The sequence below is a fragment of the Vicia villosa genome, linkage group LG5 (genome assembly GCF_029867415.1).
Source record: "Vicia villosa cultivar HV-30 ecotype Madison, WI linkage group LG5, Vvil1.0, whole genome shotgun sequence".
NCBI classification, from domain to species: domain Eukaryota; kingdom Viridiplantae; phylum Streptophyta; class Magnoliopsida; order Fabales; family Fabaceae; genus Vicia; species Vicia villosa.
This window is the reverse complement of record NC_081184.1, coordinates 46,580,107-46,604,036: the sequence shown is the minus strand read 5'-3', so window position 1 is coordinate 46,604,036 and position 23,930 is coordinate 46,580,107. Positions and strand designations below refer to the sequence as shown.

At 34.6% G+C, this 23,930-nt stretch overlaps 1 long non-coding RNA gene across 1 annotated transcript; it reads right to left on the bottom strand.

The window, feature by feature from the left end:
• Window positions 1-3,228: 3,228 nt before the first annotated feature.
• Window positions 3,229-11,907, bottom strand: LOC131601622 (uncharacterized). The gene is made up of 3 exons (XR_009283746.1): window positions 11,622-11,907; window positions 10,636-10,776; window positions 3,229-10,506 (listed from the first exon to the last, which is right to left on the bottom strand). It is a non-coding gene; the product is annotated as an uncharacterized LOC131601622 (long non-coding RNA).
• Window positions 11,908-23,930: the final 12,023 nt, after the last annotated feature.

The window sequence follows — 23,930 nt, the reverse complement described above, 5'->3', positions numbered from 1 at the left end:
AGGGTCTATTCCACTTGGTTTTTCACGACGAACATGATGATGACCTTTAATTTCATTTATTTTTGCTCTAAGGTGATCAATTTTGTGATGAACACTAAGAACCCTAATTCTGAAATTCAATGTGAAATCGTGTATGATCATGATATGATGCAATTGATTGAGGGTTATTATTCAGTGATGGTGCAGAAACAAGATGGTAACTTAGTTTTTCATTTATGATGCATGTATGATAGAGTTTGAAGTTCATGAGCACTTACCTTAAAAATGGCAAAACTGAGAATCGAATTCTGCAAATGAAGAGTTCCAGTTGTTGTTTCTTGATCTGAACACCTTCAGTGGACCTTATGGAACATGTTTGGATGCCTGGAGCAATTTGAAAACCTCTTGATCAATCCATGGTACTCGATCTGCAGTATGGTTCAAGTGAGGATCAAGCTAGCTGATTTTGATGTTTCAGATCATGGATAATGGTTGGAACAGTTCATATGAAGTATATGGAGTGTGTTTGGATGGTTAGATTGGACAGATATGGCCTGGTATGAGAATTGATATGTTAAGGCTCATTTTATGCAAACATGGTGGTTGAAGAGTGATTCTGAGATTTAGGGTGATTTGGGGTGTGTGAGTGGATCAAACACATCATATTTGATGTTTATGAGATGTTAGAACCATCACTTTGGCCATAACTCAAAGGGTTTGGAGGTTGAGTTTTCTATCTCTTTGAAAACTATGAAACTTGCAATTCAAGAAAGAAGAGAGAAAACCTATAATTGTGAGGTTTTGGTGTGAATTGAAGAGTGTTTTGAACCTCTATTTATAGGCCAAGGATTCTGAATGAAGAGCTCTTGCAAGTTGCTTCAAGAATGATGATTTGGCTTAAGAGATAAAATGGAATCTTTCACATTAAATGCAAATGGTTAAAGTTACTAAACCATGGTTAAATTCCAAGCTTCCTATCCTCTTCCATTCTGATCTTCAAATCAGAAAATATCATTCAATTATTGCCTCTATGTATCATTACTTGCATTATTTGGCAAATTGGTTCATAACTTTGCAAAAATGGCTTGAAATTTCAAGTGAAATGGTCACTAATGTCAAAATTCAAAACCATGGCTACACTCCATATTTTTTCATGCTCTTGGACATTTTGGAAAGCTCATGTTACACACTTCAAAACCCTAGTTGAAAGTTTCTTCAAGACCTTTAAGGAAATGGGTGAAAAAGATCCATGAACTTTGAAGAAAATGAAGTTTTAAGTGAAATTTTCAAAAAGTACCAACTTTGAAGCACCATATCTCTTAAATGGTTGATCTTATGGAAAAAATTTATATGTGTCAAAGTTGTTTATTGGATCAAAATCTACAACTTTCATGTTGGAAGTTTTTTTCAGTTTGTAGGTGAAATTTTGAGAAATTCCCTTCCAAAGTTTGGAAAAAACCATGAAAAACACTTAGAAATTTTTCTAAGTATGGAAAGTCAAACTTTTGACTTTTTGATTCTTGATTGATTTTCTTGATTTTCCTTGATCAAATGACTTCTCATATCATATATTGATGATTCAAAACTTCAAAAGTCATGGTTGACCAAAATTCCCCAAAAGTCAATGGTGATCTTGTACAGTTGACTTTTTCAGACGAATCGCGTTTCTGGAGATTTCAAATGAAACAGGCTATCCTCACCAAATGAATAGTATGAATGGACCATATTGAAGCATTAGAGGATATTGAGCCATGGTTTGAGTTGTGGCACCATGTTCTGATTAAAAAAGTCAGTTGCTCAGTGAATTAGGTCAAAAACCCTAATTGTCGACCTGATGAAATTGATGACTGTAGGTCTTGAATTGAGATGCAATTTCCATGGGGTATTGTCATAGGGATTATTTGAGGATGATTGAAACCTTTGATTGACTTCCTGGGGGTTTTTATGGTTTCCCAAATGTGATCCCTGATTTCAGTCCCTGATAGTTCAAAACCCTGATCTGAGGATTTGTCTGATCAATCTTTGTGTAGGAGATGTTATGAGCCAATGGATTAGGTCAAAGTGATGTACTTGGGGTCTTGATATCATGTCCCAAGCCATTAGGTCAAATTCTGAGCAAAAGTCAGGAGTGTGCTGTCTTCAGTCAAAACCCTAATTCAGTCGATTCAAAGTCTTTGAGCTTGTTGAAATGAATCTCTGAGGACCAAATGTTGATTGTTGATGAAGATAGTTCTTTTGAGATGAAGGGAGAACAAAACCCTAATTGATTGTTACTTGTACTTGATGAGTGATTTCCTGATTAAATCCTGCTGAGTCACAAGTAGCAAACACAAGCTATGCAATTTGTTAGAGATGCAAATGATGCATATGCAGATGATATGAGGTGGTATCTTAGGTCAAAAATTGGGGTATGACAGAAAGAGCCTTCACCGGGAAGACATTCTCAATCCTAGGTCATATTCCTATAATATATATATATATATATAGTTTAACTGTCCTAAGGTTTATGCTCAAACGTAGTTCTAAACTAATATATGCACAATTTTATATTTGACAGTAATTTAAATAAAGACTGTAAATTGAAAGCTTGTAAAGCCTAACCTGGATGGAGTGGAGGCCTTTGGAGAAGTATGTACAGAGCCTCAACAGTAATTCTTGGATAACAGTTGGATATATATATATATATGATAAACAGTTAATGGTTTTTGAAAACAGAAGAAGTGAAGATGGACAAAGGTCACATAGGTATCTGAAGAGTTTCACCGGGAATAATGCCCTTCAAATACCAGAAGAATGTTTTGAAAACAGAAAGAAGATTTTGAAAATACAGTTTTGAAAACAAGCTAAGAAGAGAAGGTTTTTGGGACTTACACTCTATTAGAGGCCCAGTACTTTACAGTACTGGTTATGAGAGCGATTTGAAAATGATTTTGAATGATACAAGGTTTTGTTGCTTGAAAACCCTAATCATTTGATTTATTCGGAGATTGAAAACAGTTTTGAAAATTGACAAAAGTCAACTTAATTAGGGTAAAAATAAAGACTTTTTAACTAATTAAGACCTAAACAATTAGGGTTTTATCATAAAATTATTTACAAAGTGATTAGGTTAAAATAAAGTGATAATATATATTTAAAGTATTTAAGAAAACACTTAAAAACATACTATTTTAAACCAAATTAAAATTCAAGAAATAAATAATATTTTTTATGATTTTTTGATTATTCACAAAATAGGTATATTAAATGATAAGTGTGTGAAAAATGAAGTGAAAATAAATTAATTTGATAGGTTAAATAAATATGTGAAGTTTGTGAGAAAATGAAAGAAATTGTGTGTTAAAAAAATAGTTTTGGCCCTTGGAGGGTTTGAACCCACGCCCTCTATGTCACACACTCAAAACAAACACCACTGAGCCAACGCGCGTGTGGTGATAGCAACTTGCATTCATTTGGTTATGTTTCAAAACAACTAGTAAATCATTGAAAAATAAAAGAATCAAAAAGTCTGGGGCGAGGGGGATTCGAACCCCAGACTTGAGGCATGATGAGACTAAGGGCGTATGGGAGGCCACTAGGGCAAGTTTGTTCAGTCGTTTAAGGAACGCATACCATTCAAAATAAAATAAACTTTGGCCCCAGATTCAAATTTTGCGCGCCATGGCCATAGTCATCTTCTTCCTCGAGCTCAAAGATTTTCAAAATCCTAACTCTCTGGTTTCTCAACTAAATGACATGATGTAAACATCAATCTTGTTCTAAATTTCCTCACGAATCCAGATATGTAACTAACATTTATTTATATGAACTATATCTACCTAATTTCTCAGAAAACTCTAAGAACATATAAACCCTAAATTTGAAATTAAATGGCAAACAAGATGAATAAATGCAAGATGATAGAGGGTTTTCAATCCTCTGATGATGCTAAACAAGATAGAATCGAGCTTTACCATAAAGAGTGCTTAAATTAAAGAGGTGGAGTTCAGAAACTTACCTCTGAAAATGGAGGTCGTGAGGATGATAGAGAGCACCTGGGCTTGAATGAATGATCTCAATAGCTTCCCTGAGACTCAATGATGCTAACTGAATGTTTATTGGAGCTTGAATCCTTCTGAATTGTTCTATGGACCTCCCTCGATTTCAGCTTCAAGTGAACATGGAGGTTGTTGAATTTGGAGTTACAGATGAGCTGCACCCATCTGGTTAGCTTCACTATGACCTGAGGATTGTGCCTGGATGATTGGCTTGGCTCAGAACCTCCTGAATTACTCCATGGACCTCCAACTGCAGATGCTCCAAAGTGAGAGCAACAATGGTGTTCCTCCACTTACAGAAGTGATCCAGGTGCTTGGATCACCTCAAATGACCTCCCTTGAGATGTTAGAATGTTCACTTCCCAAAGATGAGCTCTGGTTTGAAGAAATCGATTCTTCTTGCCAAAGAACTTTGAAAAACAATGAACATGAGAAGAGAAAGAGAAAGCAAGGAATATGGTTGCTTTGGTGTCTTTTTTGAATGAGAATGAGGCCTCTATTTATAGGCAATTGGTTCAGTACTGAGTGAGAGTGTGAGCTTGCTTAGTGAAGCAAGTTTGGTTTCTTAGCCATGAAGAAATTTCAAAGAATATCCAAGTGTGATCATTGCATTTTCGAGCCACCTCCCCTATCCATTGATTCTATCTGATCTTAGGGGACAATTCAGATGTAAAGTGAGCTCTAATTGGTTGGTGAGAAGATTCCTTGGGCGATTCATCAATTTGCCATAAATTCTCAAAAGTAATCATTACATAATCACATGTTCTTGTTTTAGGAATCTTCTTCAATTATCATGGCATGGTGAAAATGAATGCATGGTATTGTTTCAGACATGTTATGGGTCGTGTAGCATCCATTAGTGAAGCAAAATGCACAAAATTGCAAAGTTCCAATTTGCACATGACCTATAATTTTACTTCATGAGGCCAACTTTGAACAAGCATAACTCCTAGCTCAAATTGAATTTGGAGAAGGTTGAACACAATTTGGAAAGCCCTAAACATCTACTTCAAATCATTAGTTTATGTCTTCTTCAGAATCATTTGGGAAATTTGTGAAAAATGAGCCCAAAGTTGGATGAAAACTAGGTTAAAACACTTAGAAAAATTTCTAAGTGTTTATGACCTAAACTTCAAAATTCCCAAAACTTCATGAATGATTGATCTTTTGAAAAAAGTTCCTTTGTAAGATGTTGTTTTATTTTGCAAGATCTACAACTTTCATGTTGGAAGTTTTTTGAGTTGTGTAGGTGAAATTTTGAGTTCTCACCATGCCTTCAAAAACCCTAATTCCCGACTTTTTGCTCCTTGATGAACTTCTTTGAATTTCTTTGGTCAAATGACTTTGACATCCATATATTGATGATATTGATCTTTGAAAGTCATTTTTTGACCAAAAACCTTAAAAGTCAATGATGATCTCACACAGTTGACTTTTCCTGACAAAGTGAATTTTTGGGCTTTTGTGTAGAAACAAGATCTTCTCCTCAAATGATTGATGTAAATGGATTATATTGAGGTAGTAGAGACTCTTGAATCATGTCTTGAGTTTTGGATCCATGCCCTGATTAAAAGTCAACTATCTTGGTGAATTAGGTCAAAAACCCTAATTGTCGACCAGAGGACAATGATGACTGTAGACTTTGAACTGAGGTGTAATGTCCAGTGGATCTTGTCATATGAGTTATTTGAAGATGATTGATGTCTTTGAATGGTTCCCTGGGGCTTCTTAGGGTTTCCCAAAGGTGATCCCTGATTTTAGTCCTTGATAGGCTCCAAACCCTAGTCTGTTGATCTGAGTAATTCTGTACTTAGATGACTGGGTGTCTAATCAATCATAGGTGAAATAATGAAGCTTTTGAGTCTTATGATTGTATTAGAGACTAATCCCTCTATTGATTGATCCTTTGCCTGAGTTTTCTTGTCTTTGAATACCCTCGATTGAATGCCAGACTGCCCTGAGTACTTACTTTGACTTGATGAAAATCCTGAAGATATGTCATCTCAGGGGGGGTCAAAAATTAGGGTATGACACTATGCTTAAATGCTTCCAAGATGCATCCGTTACTGCACATGAAAGCCAGAATGTGTCCCTCTACCCAGACATGTCTTGCATCCTGCAAGAGGGTGAAAATAACGCTCCTCTAGTCACACGCGTCCTAGGACGCGTGCCTTAGGCCCCAGATAAGTCTCCACACGCGTGCCAGGTGGAGGAAAAGCAAAGGACAATATGCCCACTGCCCAAACACGTCCCAGGACGCATCTCACTGTGCCAGACGTGTCCCCGCACGCGTTTGTACGCAATATTTTAGGCTTTCTTCTCTGAAAATCCCAGAGAGACGGAAATAAAAGGAAAAAAACGCATTTGGACAAGGGTTCGATGAATTTTGGAAAGAAAAACATATTTTGAAGGCTGGAGAACTCAGAATTTCATAAGGATTTCATGATTCAAGAATACTTCACAATTGAAGATTGATTCCTCCGAAATTTCTGTAATGACTACAGCTTCTATCTTAATTTTATTTTCCGTTACGAGTAGCTAAATCCCCCATTGCTAGGGGGTGACCCTGATTCTGATCGTGATGAAGTTGTTCAATTGATGCAATAATAATTTTAGTTTTCATTGTTGTTGATTTATTCTTTATCTGTTCGTAATGCTTTAACCGTCAGAAAAACGAATTCTGAGTATGAATCAATAGTTTAAGCTGGACAACAAATTATTTGTTGACTTGAGTATAAACGTCTGATAATTCATATCACCTAGGACTAGGGGTATCTTATCGTAACCGGAATTCTTGTTATTTGAATGCTTTGATCATACCGTAATTAGCTATGGACATAGTAATTAGGCTGTGATGTCAAAAATCTTTTATCTAAGGACTTAGAATTAGATACTCCCGAGAACCGGTAATCAATTGATAAAAAAAATTAATGTTGTTGCATTGAGAAGGCAAATTTGTTGCATGAAGAATCATTCACCAAGCCCTAGCAATCTGATCATCTATGTTAGTCGTTTATTTATCTGTGTCTTTTAATTACGATTTTAGTCATTATTTTATCAAACCAAACTAAACACCCATGTTCTTTTGTTTAATTGAATCATTATAAAAACTTATATTTCCTACGCAATCCTTGAGATCGATACTTGGGACTGACCCATTTTTATTACTACATCGTTAAAAATAGTACACTTGCTATTTTTCCGATCAAGCCCTCATTAATTTTCACTTTACTAATGGGCTTAACCCCACACCTCCACTAATTCTAATGCTAACACCATAATAGGCCCAATTACTAATTAATCAATTATTCTATTATTATTACTATTATTAATATTATTATTCAACTATATAATATAGCATAAATATCAATAATTCACAAATAAACCACCTTTTCATAAAATAATTCACAAACATCAAATTAAATAATCAAATAAAATAAACGGGTGTTACAACTCTCCCTCACTTAGAGTATTTTCGCCCTTGAAAACTTACCTGATGCGAACATCTCTGGATACGACTCTCGCATCCTATTTTCTAGTTCCCACGTCGCATTCTGTCCAGCAGCTCCTCCTCAATGACCTTTACTAAAGCAATCTCTTTGCCTCTTAGCTTCTTTACCTCACGATCCTCGATTCGTACAGGTACCATCTCTACTATAAGGTTATCTCTTACTTGCACATCGTCCATCGGAATCACATGTGATGAGTCTGAAATATACTTCCGGAGTTGCAAAACATGAAACACATCATGCAAATTTGAAATATTAGGCGGCAACTCCACCCTATACGTAATAGCTCCCACTTTCTCAAAAATATGATATGGACCGATAAACTGAGGCGTCAACTTCCTCGACTTCAAGGCACGACCCACACATGTCACCATAGTGACTCTAAAAAATACACGGTCTCCCGCTTGAAAATCAAGTTCTTTCCTTCGCTTATCATGATAACTCTTCTGCATGCTCTAAGAAGACTTCATCTTTTCCCGAATTAGATTCACTTTCTCGGTAATCAGTCGAACATTCTTAGGTCTAAGAACTATGCTCTTGCCTGATTCATACCAACATAACAGAGTCCTACATCTTCGACCGTACAAAGCTTCAAAAGGAGTCATTCCAATACTAGAATGAAAATTATTATTGTACGTAAACTCTATCAGTGGAAGGTAAGTATCCCACGAACCTCCTTGCTCAGAAACAGAAGCTCTCAACAAGTTCTCTAGTAATTGAATAGTCCTCTCTGTTTGACCATCATCTACAGATGATACGCCGAACTCAATCTCAGCTTAGAACCCAACGCATCATGCAAACTTTTCCAAAATTCAGAAGTAAATCTCAGATCTCTATCCGACACAATACTTGCCAGAACACCATGAAGCTTCACAATCACACGAATATAAATCTCCCCTAACTTCGGTACAAAAAAACTAATATTAACCGGAACAAAATGAGCCGATTTTGTCAACCGATCAACAATCACCCAAAATGCATCATAACCTCTAGGAGTACTAGGCATCCCGTCACAAATTCCATCGATATACTATCCCATTTCCATTCTGGAACATCTAACGGTTGCATCAATCCTGCAGGTCTCTGATGTTCAACTTTCGACTTTTGACAAGTCAAACACCCATACACAAACTGCGCTACATCGCGCTTCAACCTAGACCACCAAAATAATTTCTTCAGATCTTGATACATCTTAGTAGCCCCAGGATGAATACTCAAAATGCTTCGATGACCTTCTTCGAGAATCATCTTCTTCACATCATCCTCATCTGGAATACAAATTCTACCGCGAAACCTCAACACCCCTTGTTCATCCATCTTAAAGTCGTAATCTTCTGATTGATTACTTCCAACCATCACATCTACCAATTTCACATCCAACTTCTGGGATGCTTGGATTTTAGTTAGGAAATCACTACTAATCTTCTGCATTCTCAACATAACACTCTGCGGTCTCCTCTCGCAAACTAAACTCAAATCTCTGAACTATTCAATTAATTCCAATTCCTTAACCATCATCGTTGACATATGCAATGCCTTCCGTTATATTCCAAAATTTGCCCACACTTTTCAAGCTATTATAATTAATTTCAAAATTGAGTTTTATAAAAATCTTGGTTTCATTTACAGTGATATCCTGAATTTTATAAATATTCGATTTAAAGTCTATTTTAAAATATAATGGTTTACTCTTAAATTATTTATATTTTAATAAATAACAAAATGTTGGCCGATGCTTCATACACTTTCAATTGGTAAGAAAGTAAGACTTGCAAACAGAAGGTCACGGGTACGAATCCCGCTTGGTGCACTGTCATTTTTATAAACTATTTTTAATCTTTTTTGCACCTGGACGCAAGTACGTCCGGGTTCTTAATCTTGGTGACCAAGGAAGGTCCATGGGCCTCTGGGTCGAATCTTTTCGTTATTTAGGATTGTTTTGAACTAATTCCAGTCTATAAAAAGGGCACTTCCCACCCTCATTTTTCATTAACAACCATTCATAATTTTGCAAACTTTTTTCATATGTTTTCTTCAAAACCTTTATTGTTTTAGCCAACGATTTTAATATTAGGCTCACCAATTTATTTCAATGTTAATTTTAAACCGAATGATGATTATCTGACAGTTTGTTTTTATACTAATAATTTTAACCTTGTAAATAATTTTACATCTACAAACTACAAATGACAGTTTGTTTTTATACTAATAATTTTAACCTTGTAAATAATTTTACATCTACAAACTACAAATTTCATATTTGTAATTCCATTCATACACTTTCACGTATACTAATTTCCTAAAAGCACATGCTTTTCATTTTCTAATAAACCATGTTGTTTTAGTCAAGGTTCATAGATTCACCATTGTTAATAACAATTGTCCACTGACATTTTTTTCTTCAGATATTCTTTAACAGAAGCAATTATTTTTACAAAGTTTCTTACATGTGCATAAGCCTTATTTTTTTTGTACATATTTTTAAGATTGTTTTGCAACAATAGAAATATTACAATCTAATTGGTTTGAACTAATTCTATTCACAGTATGTTCTCAGAGGCCAAAAAGAACACGTATCAGTATTATCTCTCTAATTTCAAGTCTTCACAAATTCCATCCCAAATTACACTCTTTCCAAAACCATTTACACCATTCAAACCTTTCAGCAATATACCATTAACATCGTTCAAAATTATAAACTCAAACCCAAATCCACCCCTTTATCCTTCATCCGTAACATAAGAATTTCAACATATAAAATTCATTTCTAACAACACCATTTGAGTTTTTTTGCAGAAACAGGAAGGAATGAAATCAAACCTTGGAAGCCAAAAGCTTAGAACTGTTGTAACGCTTCATTCCGACGCCCACGATTCCCTCTATTTCGGATCCTCAGCTGCGAGCGACGAACCACCACGGGTCGCTCCCATCCGCTGTCGACCTTCATCATCCGTAATAACAACTCCACAACAATTTTCGACCTGCAATTCACAAGCAATTGCATTGGTAACCGCGACGCATCAACTTGCAAATCGACATCAACGCGTAGCAGTTAATTCTTCATCAAAACGACTCAAGTTCACGAATCAAACACAGCCATAAATCACAACCTGTATCAAATGCAACCATCGAAAACACATCCACCGCAAATGGCTCTCCAACAACATCAACCACAAACAACCCTTGTGTTCCGATTCAGCTCCGATTCAAATCACCACCTATGAAGCCCGTACACGGACACGAGGACCCAGCTAATATAGAAAACAAAGGACACGGTCACGGCTATATATATTTTATATATTAATATAATAATGAAATGTATGGGCACAATTTATAAAGAGCTTAAAATGAGAAGCAAAATTTATATATATATATATATATATATATATATATATATATATATATATATATATATATATATATAAACTGAGTACTTTCAATAAAAAAAAGACATAAATCCACCAAAACAAAATAATACAAATCATATCATAGTCACTCCATATTAATAATATCAGCCTCAAAACCGTGGAATAAGAAAAAAAATAAGGAATCCTAATTGTATAATTTTTATAGTGGAGAAGTGAAATATGAAAGGTTAAAAAATCTATTATTTTTATAAATAAAAATATGATAATTATTGAGTTGGACCTTACTTTTAAAAAAAAATCTAAATTAATCTAAATGTTTTGAGTTGGATGTGTCATTTACTTGAAACAAGGTGTCGTATGGGAGTCCGTTGCAATTAAATTAATTTTTTTGTTGGACACTACAAAAACGTGTCAGATACGTGTCGTACGCGTGTCATACGGACATCTGTATCTGACACGTGTCCGACGCGGCGACACGCTTTCTAAATAGGGTGCCGGCGCTTCATAGATCACCACCACCCTCCACGGCTTCCGGCAACGCACAGCCACAACAACCAACCACACCTAACTCCGACCGAACCCCTTTGCGGCTGAGCTCCGACCACCATCGCATCGATTTAGTAATGTTCAACAACATACGAGCTTCAAAATGCAACACGGAAGAGAGGATTTGAGAACACTCAAAGCCAAGGAGAGGGCGAGATCGGAGATAACTTAGAAGAACGTACCTCGACAGATTTTCCAGCGAAAAGTTCTTCGTTGTTGGTAACTATTCTGATCCATTCAAACTATGAAGTTGCTGTAATTTTGTTTCCTTTCCGTTTAACATTTTGATTGGCCATTTAATCTTGTGTTTCTTTGATTTTGGAACCGATTGAATGTTAGGTTGTTTTGTTTGAGCTTTGTTTGTTTTGAGTTTATTGAGTGAATGAGAAAGATGAAATGAGAGATGGGAGAAAGAGATTATTGTCAAATTGAAACTGAGAGAGGTACAGGGAGAGATGAACGTGAGAAATAAGGAGGAAGCATTTGGTCTTCATTTGTTTAGATTACTAGTATATAACTTGGTGTTGCGCGGTTGACCCGTAATATATTATTATTATTATTATTATTGTGTATAATATTTTAAATTTTAAAATTTTAGATTATTGATTTGTTTGTGAAATTTTTTTAAATGATTTTATATAAGTAATTATTATATGTTGTTTTATAAACAGATATTTGAGAAAAAAAATTAAAATTTAAGAATAATATAGAGGATCAGTTGATTATGTTTATAGGATTTGTTTCCAATGAGTTTTCATTTTTTTAGAGTTACAATTGAAATGATAAATAATTATAAATAGTGAGAAAAATATTTTAATATTTTAAATAATTCATTAATGGTTTAATAAGAATGCCGATTAGTATTATAATTAAAAAGAAATAAGAAACAAAACTTCATAAAAATTAAAATGATAATTAAATATTGTCAATATGTACTAATTATAGTGTAAGAATCTTGATTGTTAGAAATAGTTTGTCATAAACGAATAGAATTTTTTTATAAAGAATAACAACATCAACCATTCGATGTTGGTAAACCACAAAAATATTTTGAAATTAAGATTAAGGAAATTAATCCAAAGAAAAATGATAAGTGGAAGAAGTCATAATCTAATTGGTATGGTTATATTGGAAAAAAATAATAAGTGGAAGACGAAAATTAAACAAAAATAATAATCTAATTGGTACGGTTATATGTGAACTAAATCATGTGTATTATTGTTCTAGAAATTTGGCTATCCAAATGATTGCAAAAGCCGTATATTTTAATATTCATTAAACGATTGTTATTCATAGAAGCCGACAAACTATTAAATTGGAAGGCCGATAAGTTTATGTGCATCTTTATTATAAGAATACTAAACAATATATATATATATATATATATATATATATATATATATATATATATATATATATATATATATATATATATATTCTAAAGAAAACATAAGTAATACCATTCTAGAATTGTGAAGGAGGAAGGAAATTAAATTAAAAAAAAATTAAAAATCAATACAAAAAATAAAAACATTTTAACATATGCATATATATTATTGTTTCTAGAATTTAGATTCTCTAGATGATTGTAAGAGACGTATACTTCAATATTGATTCTAAGATTGTAGTTTGTAGGAGCTTGTGCCGATTTAACTCTCATTCAAATTGTAAAACCTGCAAAATTATAATTAGAAATTATATTACAAAATATGAATATGAGCATAAATTAATTTGAATATGATCAAAATAATATATAAGAAATAAATTTAAAAATGATCAAAATGATAAAATAAAATTTATTCGGAAAAATATGGACATGAAATAGATTTGAATAGATGTAAAAAAGATGAAGTCATCCAAGAGATTTTGGATTAGAATATTAGATAAAGATACAAAAATCAATTCTTTTTTTTTTTGAATCGGTGTAGAATAGTAGATGGGTACAAGAGACGTATATTCCATGTTTTGTCAAGTTATGTATCGAATTATAAAATATACGTGTGAGAAAGAAAGTGACAGAAGTTTATCTATTTAAGGTAGAAAGTGGGACAAATTTGTCAGTTTCAGAATAATAAAATGATATTATTATTGGTTGTTTCATAAAACTATTCATTTTATAAATATTAATTTTTGCAATAATTATAAAAATCGTAACTGATTTTTGTTCCAAAAATAAATTGTAACTAAAATACAATGATGATAACATTAACAACTAAAAAGAAAAAAATTATATAAGTTAGTAATTATTATTGAAATACATTTTTCAATAAAATAAATCGAGTAAGAATAAAACGATTTGTTCCTTTATATAAATTTTAAATTACTACATTTTTAAAAAAATATGTATAAAACAGTTATTAAGAACTTTATTAATATTAACCAAAAAATATTTTTCGTAGATTTTAAAAATAATTTTAGATTAAGGCAAAGATGTTAAGGCAAAGATCTCAATACTCTGAGAACATTATCTACATATCTAAAGGAGTTTTGTGGATCAACATCAAAATTTCATAAGAAGCTCAAGACATCAGAAAGAAGAATATGCGCTTAATGGAAATATCCAAAGACAAACAAGTGTAGCAGACTCGACTCAGTTGGTCTAAACCAAAGCCAACTCATCAGGACGACATCAAGACTGAAGCAGAAACAGACAAAACTTCTACATAAGAAGATGCTCTCTCTCTCAGAAGAAACTGGAAGAAAGGTTTATCATCTAGAATGGTCAGATCTTTCTAAAACTTTCTCTTTTATAATTCTGCTGACTTAAATATGAGTTTATTAATAATGTATATAAATCTCTTTTGCATGTCTAGTATTAGTTGTCACCTACTCTACTACATGTCATATTCTCCATGCATGTGCTGTATCTCTGAGTTAACGTTAATTACTACATTCATTTCGTATTTATTAGCTAAACAACCAATTCTTGAATAAATCTAAGTCAAAATAAAATCTGACTCTAACACTAACGTATGTCAGTATCTCTTGTCTGCTGTTGCATGCTCACCAAAAATCATAAGAAAAGACTAGTCTCTTAAGTGTGCTTCAGTGTCCTTCCGATCGAAGTCTCATGCCTTTGGAGTTCTTTGACCACCTTACTAGAAAACAGTTCTTTAAACTCTCCAAGCTTCCAATCGTTCTCAAACGATTCTACAATAATCCAAAAAATCTAAAACCCATAAGTAGAGCCTGTGCTGAGTTCTTCATGAAAAATATTATGCCTTGAGGAACCTGGAAGAATGTCTTAACCTCCCGAGATAAACACTTTGCTTGATGTATTTATCTAGGTCATAAATTAAATCTATCAGCTATCATCTTTACTCATATGAATATTAATATATATAACAACTTAAGACTACCCATTTCAGGGGGAGCTATCAGACATAAATAAGTTTATATGATTATCTAATTTAGGGGGAGAATTAAAAGGAGAATTAATTAGGTTGAGTAAGTGTTAGAAACTTTTAAAATACTCATTAAAAGATATATATTCTCAGAAGAAAGAAAATTGATATTCCACATGAACAAATCATTAAACACGTAAAGGAAATATTACTCAAAATGATTAAACAGTTCTAACAAGTACAAAAGTACAAAAGTTTCTTTTCTAAATTCTGCAGATAAATGCTAAAAGAAACCAAAACTCCCTCACTAAGCAAGCTTACTCCTCCAATCTGTACTGAGCACTTTGCTTATAGTTTTCAAGAGTTCTTTGGCAAGAAGAATCGAATTCTTCAAACCAGAGCTTTTCTTTTGAAAGTAAGCTTTCTAACATCTCAAGGAGGTTCATTAGAGGTGATCCAAGCATCTGGATCACTTCTGTAAGTGCAAGAACACCATAGTCACTTTCATTTTGGAGCTCGAGCAGTTGGAGGTCTATAGAACAAATTAGAGGGTGTCAAGCAAGTCTAAGCATTCAGACACATTCCTTAGGGTGTAGTGAAGCTATCTAGATGGTCGCTGCTCATATGTAGGTGCATAATCACCATCTTCCATTTCTACTTGAAGCTCAAGCAAGAGGGGTCGAGTAGATCAGTTCAGAGGTTTTCAAAGCAATCCAAGTGCCCAGATAGCATCAACAAGGTCCCAGGAAGCTTTTGCAATCATTCACTCCAAGTCAGGAGCTCTCCATTATCATCACGACCTTCAGTTTCAGAGGCAAGTTTTTGAACTCCACCTCTTTAGTTTAAGCACTCTTTGTGATAAAACTCAATACCATTTCATTTTGCATCATCAGAGGATTAAAAACCCTCTATCATCATCCATTTATCTTTCAGTATAGTCATTTAATTTGATTTTCAAATTTTAGGGTTCTTCACGTTTTATAGTTAATTCATTAGATGTAGTTAATATAAATCTGTGTTAGTTACATATTTGAGTTCGTGAGGAAATTTAGAGTGAAATCCATGTTTACATCGCCTTGTTTGGTTGAGAATTGAGCAAGTTAGAAAATTCAAAATCTTCAAGCTTGAGGTTGAAGACGACCATGGCTGTGGCGTGCAAAATTCAAATCTAAGGGCACAGTTTATTTTATTTTGAATGGTACGCTTTTTTAAAACGAATTCATCGTTTTCCCTAGTGGCCTCACATGCGCTCTTAGTCTCCTCATGCCTCTAGTCTAGGGTTCGAATCCCCCTCGCCCCAGACTTTTTGGTTCTTTTATTTTTCAAACATTTCTAACTCATTTTGAAACAAAACCAACTGCGCGCGCATTATAGTCACCAACTGGGGCTTGGCCCAGTGGTATTATTTTGAGTGTGTGACCATAAGGGCGTGGGTTCAAGCCTTGGTGGAGACAAACCTATTTTTTTACCACTAATTTCCTTCATTTTTCTTCACAACTTCACACAATTAATTCACCTATCAAATTAAGTCATTTTCACTGGATTTTTCACACACTTCTCATTTAATATATCTATTTTGAGAATATACCAAAAATTCATAAAAAATATATTATTTTAATATGTTTTAATTAGGTTTAAAATCACATATTTTAAATATGTTTTAATACTTTAAAAATATAAATTTCACTTGATTTTCAAAACCTAATCTCTTGTAAATATTTTTGATTTAAAACCCTAATCATTTAGGTCTTAATTAGGTATAGACTTTGTCATTATCCTAATTAAGTTGACTTTTGTCAATAATTCAAACTGTTTTCAAATCTCCGATTGACGAGACGATCAAGGTTTTCAGAAAACAAAACCTTGCATAATTTCAAATCATCATTCAACTGTTTTTCATAAACAGTAAATCATTTTCAATGGGCCTCTAATAGAGTGTAAGACCCAACACCTTTTTCTTTTCTTAGTTTGTTTTCAAAAATTATATTTACAAAATCTTCTTTCTATTTTCAAAACATTCTTCTGGTATTTGAAGGGCATTATTCCCGGTGAAACTCTTCAGATACCTATGTGACCTAAGGTCCATCTTCACTTCTTCTATTTTCAAAAACCTTTAACTGTTCATAATGAACATTCTACTGTTATCAATAAACAACCAAGCTACTGGTAAGGCTTTGTACATACATCTTCAAAGGCCTCCACTCCATCCAGGTTAGGCTTTACAAGCTTTCAATTTACAATCTTCATTTAAATTACTGTCAAATATAAACTGTTTATTATTTAGAACCATGTCTGAGTATAAACCTTAGGACAGTTAAACTATATATATAATATAGAACTATGGCCTAGGATTGAGAATGTCTTCCCGGTGAAGGCTCTTTCCTAATTAGAGATCTTTAGTTCAAACCTCAAGATGAATTATTCCCGGTGAAACATCTTGAAAAAAGCCTTAGAACCAAAACTAGGATACATCAACCCAAGAGGAATTATTCCCAGTGAAACCTCTTACCCATTTGCTTAGAGCCAAACTAAGTTCAAAACCACATAGATTTCTCTTGTGCTATAACAAGGACCCTCGATGACCCTCGATTAGCCTCCTCTTGGGCTTTGTACAAGGACCCACAGGCTTCTTAAAATCATTCCCAGCTTCCTCTTGAGCTTGTATACAAGGATCCATCAGGTTTCTTATAAACATAGGAACATGTCTTTAGTCACCTTTTAGCCTACCCTGGTGAGTTTCTTCCACTCTTTAAAACAGACTTTAAACAAGCTAAGAATGTCTCAATCTCACATTGAGTTCACCTTTTGGAATGAGAGACATGGACAGTCTCTGTCACCCTTATCTCTATTAATTTTCCTCCTTAGCAGAGTCTAGGTTCCATATCTGTCTATCTTCAGTCAGTGTCAGCCTTAATCTTGGGCTTTAAACAAGAAGTCTCAAATAGTTAATCATTATGCCATCATCACAAAACCCCTGGAAAGGGCCAGCCTCCATTAATTCCTTCATTTTAACAAAAACCCTGGAAAGGGCTAGCCTCCAACATACTTTCATTTTAACAAACCCCTGGAAAGGGTTAGCCTCCTACATTCCTTCATTTTAACAAAATCCCCTGGAAAGGGTCAGCCTCCATTCATTCTTTCATTTTAACAAAACTCCCTGGAAAGGGTTAGCTTCCAAAAATTAAGCTTTCAAAAGATAAAACTCTCTAGTAGAGTAAAACCCTGGAAAGGGTTAGCCTCCAAAATCATTCCTTTAAAGTCATAATTCCCTGGAAAGGGTTAGCTTCCAAAAATTCAACTTTTAAAAGATAAATCTCACTTAAGGTCAGTCTCAGTTAATAAAAACCAATTCCCTGGTAGAGTCTACTTTAGGTCAATCATCCAAACAAGTCTCCAGTAGAGTCAATCCTCAAACCTGGGTCTTTCATTCATCAATTCTTGCTTAACAAAAGCACAATCCTCAATAGAGTCAACCTTTAGGATAATCCTCAACAGAGTAGTCCCCTCTGAGTCAAAAGATCCCACACTGGTAGATCTTTCCTCATTTTAAGAGTCAGCCTCAACCTTGGGCTTTGTACAAGGCATATACTCCTCTTAGAGTCAAAATCCTACTCATAGGTATTCCCCTATCAGAGAGTCAGCCACAACCTTAGGCTTTGTACAAGGCAGATAATAGAGTCTCCCAGTGTGTCCTTCATCATCAAGTAGCCACAACCTTGGGCTTTGTACAAGGCAGATAAACCACATTCCCTGTGTCAAAAGATTCCTAACCTTCAGGATCTTTTCCCCATCGAGTTATCCATACTCAGTTTCCTCAACAGTCAGCCACAACCTTGGGCTTCATACAAGGCACAAAATAGAGTCTTCCCTAGCAAGACTCAGCCACAACCTTGGGCTTTATACAAGGCACAAAATAGAGTCTCCCTAGGTAGAGTCAGCCACAATTATGGGCTTTGTACATAACACCAAATAAAATCATAAAACAAAATAAAACACTCTCCAACTAGAGTCAGCCTCAATTCTGGGCTTTGTACAGAACACAAAATTCCTTAGTCAATTTCCAGTGGAGTTATCTCCCAGAGTCAATAAAAACAATAAAAAAGCCTCAAGCTTGGGCCTCATACAAGCCAGCTAAAAATAAAATCTTTCAAACAGTAGATAGACATAGCTTATATCTATAGGGAGATATTTCTCTTATCTCACCACAAACAAACAATCATTTCAAACAAACAATCATTTCAAACAAACAATCATTTCAAACATTCTCCCATTTAGGACTCGTGAAAGGCATGCTCTGGCAACATCCCAAACTTCTACAACTTTCCCTGATTTGGTCGAGAATCTTTCATTCAAGAGACACATGACTGACATACTTGATCAACCAAGTAGGGTCCCTCTCTTAATGAAACAAACTCAGCTTTTCTGTCACTTTTAATGTTTGTGGTGGAATAGTAGAAATACCTCTCTGTAAAGTTGACTTCATGTCTCTTTACTGTAAACAGAGATTTAATCCAAACTTCAACCATGAGCTTCAAGCAAGGCACCAAAAACAATTAATTTCCCTAATTAGTTCCCCGAACTACAAAATGCTCTGACTTCCATTAGGGATATGTAGGCATGAGGTTCCCAAGGAATCTCAGCAAGCTAATCAAAAACCAAAAATAGTCAGTCAGTCTGTCTTTTTAATTCAATTCAATTCTCTTTCCTAACACAAAGGAGAAACTTTCTCAATCATTAGAAACAAACCCAAACACATAGACACAGAGAAGGTTCCCATAGAGTATTACGGATATGTAGGGTGCTTAAAACCTTCCCTATGTATAACCGACCTCCTGGACTCCAGAATTTCTAGTCTAGGTGAATCCCCACACTTAGCAAACTCCTAGGGTTTATTTGAGATCTTTTTCCCCTTTCCTCCTCGTAGGATAATTAAAAAGTTCGTGTGTTATCGTAGGAAGAACTAAAATAAAATTCATCCCGCAACGGGCGCATTCTCCTTCTAAATTTCGCGTGAAGGGTCTAGCGTGCCGTCCTCCCAAGTGAAACGGGGAGGTAAAAAAACGACACCACAGAGGAATTACATTCACGAGTTGAAGCTCTAATCTCCTTACTCAAACCAGAGAAGACCAAACTGAAAGAAGCAATCTAATACAAGAGCTGCTGCTCTTAATCTGCTTTCAGAAGAAGAAGATCTCATCCAGAAGTTGAAGAAAACAAGACTATAAGAATACATTTTAATTCTTGTAATTATATGTAAAACGCATAGAGTTGTTACTCGTATTGTGTTACATCTTAGGAAAATTCTGATAGTTTGTTTAGGCACCAGAAGTGACTTCTAGTCAGTGTGTCATAAACATATGTACTTAGAATAGGAGAAAATATGCTTAACTAAGAAGCACACTTGTAATCTCAAGAAGATTGATGAATGTTATATCCTGATGGGATCATTGAACGGTTCATCATCTATGGTTAGTCACGAGCAGTTGGCTTGTGCAGGGTCAATCACGACAGTTTGGTTGTGCAGGGTTAGTTACACCAGTGGGCTGTGCAGGAGTCAATGGATGTTATATCTGTGGATCAGATCATTGAACAATCCATTAAAGTTAGTCAGAAGCAGTTGGCTTGTGCAGGGTTACTACATTAATGAACGTTATATCTCACTGAGATCACTGAACGGTTCAGTCATCTAGGGGTTAGTCACTCGCGTGTAGCTTATGCAGGGTTAGTCACAGTAGTTGGATGTGCAGGAAGTTAGTCACAACAGTTGGTTGTGCAGTTGTAATCAAGTTTGGTTATAGTGGATTAAGTCCTCTTCTGAGAGAGGCAAATCACCAGAGGAAGGTGGACTGTAGGTAGCCTTATTCAGAAGGTGAACCAGGATAAAAATGAATGTGTCTTTTATCTTCTGCATCATTCATTTAACTTGGGAACATTCACGCAGAATATCTTCAGAACTGTGCTAAGCAAAGTCAGAAGTTCTGATGATATAAAAAAGGAAAATGAATATGTATCTCTTTGGTTATGCATCACTAAGCTTCCGCTATATTGCCTAAAGCATATCCAATAGAATGAGATATAAAAGAAGAAAAAGAAATTTATAGAAAGGGAAATTTTATTCTGTAAATAACACAATTCAATCCCCCCTTTCTTGTGTTTTTCTCCACCTTCATTCTCCACCTTCAATTGGTATCAGAGCATGGCTCTGTTATTGATTCCCGGAATCAATCACTTAACCACGTAGAGAGATCCAGAAGGAGAAAAACCACACTAAGCAGAAAAACGAATACATACTCCTACTCCCAGTGTGATCAAAAACCAAGTGGAACAAAGTCATTCCGTGTTCAAGAATTCTTGTTAAAAACTCGGAAGTCACTATCAAAACATCTTAAGGCAAGCATGTGGATCAAAAGAAAAAGGATGCTCAAAGGATCAGAATGAAGAACATTCAGGCTGACAGAAAACATTCAAAAGTCAAACAAGTATAGCTGACTCAAGCAAGTTGGTCCAGCTCAAGACATCAGATCAGAATGCAGGAAGATGTGTCGGAACAAAGACTCTATAGCGGTAAAGAAAAGACAGAAAGAAAAGTATATCTTCAAAACGGTCAGATCTTTCTAAAACCTTCTCCTTTATGTTTCTGTTGAATAAAAGTGTTTTGACATTAAAATTATATATAATTCACTCTAAAATACTTTTATTAATGCCTAGCTAGACTGCCTATAATGCCTTCCACTCTACTCATAGGTCCTTGCCTCCATACACAATCTATTCACAACTTCCTAAAAAACTGAATCAACCACCTTATTAACTCTCCTGTCTTCTTTTGAAGGTCAATTCTCTTTAACAACTCATTTTCTCTTTTCTCTCATGATGCCTCCACTAACCTTTCTAGGAAATAAAATCTTCTTGAAATTATCTTAGAAAATCAAGTTGAAATTTCATTTGTTGAAAATAGTTTTACTTGTAGTCTCATAGATGTAGTCTACTGTAAAAAATGGACAAGATACCTTTCAATGCCCAAGAAAACTATCTATGAGAATCTTATTAAAGACTTCTGGAAACACGCATCTCTTAACCCTGCGAATAACTCCATCTCATCCTTCATATTCAATATTCCAATTTCTATTAACTGTTTCTCTTTTGTTCTTGCGACTGGATGTGAGAACCAAGGAATCATTGTTAACTCTTTTGAGACACAATTCGTTAAGCCTGAGATATTGAGTACTCTTCATGATGTCTCTTCTGGATACAATCCCATTGATCCTGAAAATCTCCTAACCATTCCAAAGACCTGGTTTAAGCTTATTATATTAAATTTTCTTCCTAGAAGGGAAAACTAAGATCTTTTAAGATATGGTGATCAAGCATTCATCTATATCCTGATGAATGACATGCGGATAAATTTGCCTCAATCCATGTTCATTCATACATGGAATTCCATTTCTGAATCCAGAAATCGCACTAAGTCCTACATTCCCTTCGGAAGAGTGCTATCAGAAATTTTCATTCAAGAAGGAATCGTGGAAATTATGAAAGAAATGATAGTAGAAAATGAAACAGAAAACTATCCTGAAAATATATTATTAAGAATTAAGGGTAACATCTTTAGAAATTAATAAATGTAGTGAATTAACTTGTATGCATCACATTCTGCTAAAAAGTGTGTCCGTGTGAACAAGATTGAAGAACCTGAAGACTACTTAATTGTTACTTTCCATATGTAGCTATTTTTCTTAATGAAATCTTGCTCCTATGTTTGTCTAAACTAAGCATCATCAGAATTTGAACTACGTGTTAAAATAAACTAACAAGGATAAAGAAACAATTATACTAAAAGGGCCTAACGTTTGTAAGAACGAAGTCATACTTAAAGTTAGGATCAAACCGAAGTCATGAAGAAGAACAAATCAAAATTACAAAAATCAGAAGTTCTAATTGTGAAAAATCTCACGCATGCAAAAAACTCTTGACTATTGAACGCGTGTTCAAAGTTTTCTGAAAAGTCACACGCGGTTAAGCTACTGTGTCATACCCCAAAATTTGCCCACCCCATTTCACTTTCAAACTCATACAATGACTCAAGGCTCAATGGTTAACTCGAGACATACTCCCCTAATCAAAGGGTCCTTAAATTAGGGTTTTGGATTTGCTAAGGAGAAAGGATGTATTTGAAGGATAGAAAAACACTTAGAAAAGGGGGGGGGGGGTTTGAATAAGTGTGACTTTAAAAACTCTTAAGATAAAAACAATGAACACAATATTTTTATCCTGGTTTGTTGTTAACGAAACAACTCCAGTCCACCCCCTTAGAGTGATTTACCTCAACTGAGGATTTAATCCACTAATCAATCTTGATTACAATGGTTATCCACTTAGAAACACTCTAAGTCTTCTATAGTATACTGATCACACCTTGATCACTCTAGGAAATCACCACTTAGAAACTTCTAAGTCTTCTAGAGTCTACTGATCTCACTGATCAATCTAGGAACCTTTTAAAAATCAATGTAAAATAAATGTTTACAAGAGTATGAATTTACTTCTTAAAAAGCTATAATCACAACTGTGATATTTCTCTTAAGTTCTAAGCTTAACACTCACTAAATATTACAAAGTATGTGAGGTTGAAGATGAAGTTCGTGTGTTTTGATTTCAACAGTGTTTCAGTATGTTTGCCAAAAATTCGTTACAGCTTCTGATCAGAACTTCACTATATATAGGCGTTTGAGAAGATGACCGTTGGAATGCATTTAATGCGTTGCGTGACTGGACAACTTTGCATTTAATGTTTTATCTGTTTTGTCAACTACCTCGAGCAATGCTTTTCTCTGCTTTTACTGACTTTGCCTTTTGTAACTTCTAACGTTCCTTTTGTCAGTCAGAGATTAGACTTCATAGCCTGTCATCTAGTACTAATTTATGATATCAGATTTTGTGAATACAACATTTGAATAATCAGAATAAGAGTTACAGCTTGGTGCAGAGCATCATCTTGTCTTCTGACTTTGAAGTGCTTTAGCGTGATACCATAAGAACTTAAGTGCTTCTGCTTCTGATCTCAAGTTCTTCTGATGCTTCATAGACCATGTTCTGATTCTGCTTGACCATCTTCTGATGTTGCAATCCTGAACCTTCTGAGTCAGTGCT